Raw genomic sequence first — 3,979 nt, 5'->3', positions numbered from 1 at the left:
CTATACTCAGCAGGAGGCCACACGCAGTCACGCACGCAGTCACACACAAACATATACAGACATATACATACACGCATAAACACATTTGAAACACAAAAATACATATAAACAGACATCACACAATGATATCTGCCTGCACACACACACACACACACATACACACACACACACTCACACAGACACACACACACTCACCATCCCCCAGCTCGGCTCCTGTCCTCCTGCTCTTTTCCGGTGCAGCACTGCAGGCCGGGTGCGCACTGCGTGACGTCACAGCTAGGAGACACGGCCGCGCACAGGGCCGTGTCTCCTAGCAGTGACGCGGCCGGGCCAGCACAGGGAAGTTAACTGCTGCAGTGCTGGCCCGGCCGAAGAAGAAGCAGCGGCCGTGCGCCGCTGCTGGGGGAGCGGTCCGGGGGCCCCCCCCGCCACTGTCTGCCGGTATGTGCCGCGGCGCCGCACATATAATGAGGGCAATCTGGCCATAGACACCCCGGAGCCCCAGGCCCCCTGGAGGTTCAGGGCCCCCGGCGGTAGCCCAGATTGCCCTCATTATAATCCACCTATGATGGACGGGTATTGCCTAATCTTTTGTATAAGAGTCTCCATAATTAGTATAAAAAGAGATTGGGAGAGTGGGCATCTCTGTCATGCTCCATTGTGAATATCAATGCTTTGAGGAAGTGAGGCATTAACTCTTATTCTCACTGATGGTTGAGAGTAAATTTTAAAATTGGATTGATGAATATTGAAGGAAAAGCAAATTTAGTTAGTGTATGTTCCATATAAAGCCAGCTAATTTTGTCAAACGCTTTTTTTGCGTCAGTCGATAGAAGGGTTAGGGGGGACTTTGTTTTTACAGCATGGTATATAGAATGAAGAATTCTTGTAGAATTATCTTTTCCTTCTCTGCCTATAACTGAAAGTGATTTTTTCTAACTGTATTTTTAATGTATGATGTAGCAAGTGAAACTATAATGGAACTTAGACCTCTGAATGACTTGTCCATACTATCCCTTCTGTTTTATACTCTGCACTTGTGAAAACATTTTACAACTCCTCAATAAATATCATGTCTATAACCTTTAGTTCAATGACATAGCTCATGGGATGTTGTTTTCTTTAACCTTTTATTACATTATTACAGATACTTACTGATAAAATATGTAACACTTAATATGCATTTATACTGAAAGATTATCTTGTACAAATGTTCCTAGGAATGTTTGATTCATAATCTTTCAGTGTAAACAGGCTGCCGATCATCCAATGAATAAATAAAACACTCGTTCATTAGGTGAAATGTGCTGCATAAAATATTATTGTTCTCAGTGGTGCATCATCCCGTGTAAACAGGACTCGCGCTGCTGAAAATAATGGCAGCCTATGCGCACTGAACGATCAACAATGACATCATTCACTGTGGTCTGCCTGTGAAAACAGGCAATTGAACAACTGCTGATCAGTAAATATTTACTGATTGGTGTTCATTTAGTGCTTCTGGTCAGTCTGTGTAAACCTTACTGCATAAGTCAAACTGTAGATACATATTGTATTGCTGATAAGATAAAGTTTGCGTCAGTTTCTGTTCAATGTACAATTCATATGCAGTACCCACCAAAGCTCAAATGAATATGTACCATAGAAGCTGCCAACTTTGCTGTTATCGCACCTATAAAGAGAAGGAGAGCTGCATCGATGTTGGTTTTGTCCTCATTTTAACCCTTTTCTGATGTAGGGCATATTAATACGTATCTGTGCCTTGGGCCTATTGAGCCAGATACGTATTAGTACATACAGAGGCTGTGCGGGCGCGATCGCCGCCGGGTGTCAGCTGATTGTCACAGCTGACACCCGGTACTATGTGCAAGGAGCACATAGTACCCCCTGCACATTAACCCCCGAAATGCTACGATCTAAGTTGATCACAGCATTCCGGGAGCAAGGGGAGATAAGAGCCGTTACCTCCTCTCCGGCGTCCCGCGTTGTCTCTGTCGGGTCCCAGTGGTTGTCATGGTGACCTGATGTCGACATCATGCTCAGTGCACGATCAAAGTAACTTCTCCCTGTGCAGCGCTGACAGACTGGCTAGCATAGAGATGCTGCTGCATCTCTATGCTATAATGGTGATCAGACTGCAAAAAGTGAGAGTCCCATACTGGGACAAAGTGTAAGGCTGTGTGCCCACGTAGCGTTTTTCAAGCGTTTATGCTGCGGAATTTCCGCAGCAGAAACGCTTGTGAAACGCTAGGTAATCCGCACCCCATGGTCCCCAAGGGGATTCCGCATGTTCTATGCACATGCTGCGGATTTTTCCGCAGCGTTTATGCTGCGTACAAAAATCCGCAGCATGTCATTTAATTTTGCGGAAGTGCAGCGGAACTCCCGCCATTGACTTGCATTGAGACGCACAGAAACCGCGACTGTACATTTTTACAAGCGGCTTCTATGCGTCTCTATGTGCGGATGGTACCCAGTTCTGGAGGAGAGAAGACTCTCATCCAGACCTGGGTACCATTGTACCTGTAAAAAAAGAATAAAACAACAAATAAAGTTTATACTCACCTGTCCGGAGGCTTCTCTCTGAATGCCAGCAGCGCTGAAGGACCTTCGGTGACGTCACAGTCATGTGACCGCAGGCCCTTCACCGCTCTGTCTCACGATATGCCGGCAGCCGGGAACCAGACGGGAACGAGCGCTGCTGCACACGCCGGGGCCTCGGGGGTGAGTATAGCTTTATTTGTTTTAATTTTTACGGTTCACACTGTATAAATCCATGCTGTTTGCATGGATTTATACAGTGTGACCTAGTTGTCAAGCACTTTCCAAGTGATGCTATCGCCTGGAAAGTGCTTGTCAATCTGCATGCGGAAACGCATGTGAACCCGCATGTGGATCCGCATGTATTCTGCTGGAAAAACGCATGCACAATCTGCATGCGTTTTTTTCTGCCAGGGAGATGCAGAAATGCTGCAGAAATTTTCTGCTTCATTTCTGCATCGTGGGCACATATCCTAAAAGTAAGAAAAAGTATCAGAAAGTGAAAAAAAAAAAATTATACAGCCAAAAAAACTCTCAGGGATTGCCTGCCATGCTCAAGCAATCCCCGCATGTTTTTTTTGGGTGTCTAATAACCATGAAACATGCGGGGCGGGGACTCGAGCATCGCGATACATGGTGCATACCCGAGTACCCGATGCAAACTCAAGTAGCGTGCACTTGCACTCAAGACTAATGACAATATATTCAATATGATGACCTAATGTTATCAAATTCTGTGCCGTACCTCTGGGTTCAATATGTTCACTATACCCCTTGATAAAATCCTTGAGGGGTCTAGTTTCCAAAATGGGGTCACTTGTGGGGGGGTTTCCACTGTTTAGGCACATCAGGGGCTCTCCAAATGCGACATGGCGTCCGCTCTCGATTCCAGCCAATTTTGCGTTCAAAAAGTCATACAGTGCTCCTTCCCTTCTGAACCCTGCCAAGTTCCCAAAAAGTGCATTTTCCCCACATTTGGGGTATCGGCGTACTCAGGAGAAATTGCACAACAGTTTTTGGGTCCATTTTCTCCTCTTACCCTTGTGAAAATAAAAAAATTGGGGCTAATTGATTTTTTTATTTTCACGGCTCTACGTTATAAACATCCCTGAGGGGCCTAGTTTCCAAAATGGTGTCACTTGTGGGTGGTTTCCACTGTTTAGGCACATCAGGTCTCCCCAAACGAGACATGGCATCCTCTAATCATTCAAGCAAATTTTACATTCAAACAATCAAATGACGCTCTTTCCCTTCCGAGCCCTGCCGTGCGCCCAAACAGTGGTTTTCTCCCACATATGGGGTATCGTCTTACTCAGGAGAAATTGCACAACATATTGCATGGTGCAATTTCTCCTGCTACCCTTATGAAAATGCAAAATTGGAGGCTAAAAAACACTTTTGTGGGAAAAATTTGAAAATGTTATATTTATGGCTCAAT

The sequence above is a fragment of the Phyllobates terribilis genome, unplaced genomic scaffold (assembly GCF_046119375.1).
Source record: "Phyllobates terribilis strain yellow unplaced genomic scaffold, ASM4611937v1 Scaffold_1__5_contigs__length_1240528914, whole genome shotgun sequence".
Lineage (NCBI taxonomy): Eukaryota > Metazoa > Chordata > Amphibia > Anura > Dendrobatidae > Phyllobates > Phyllobates terribilis.
The sequence above is the reverse complement of the archived record's forward strand: the minus strand, read 5'-3'. Positions refer to the sequence as shown.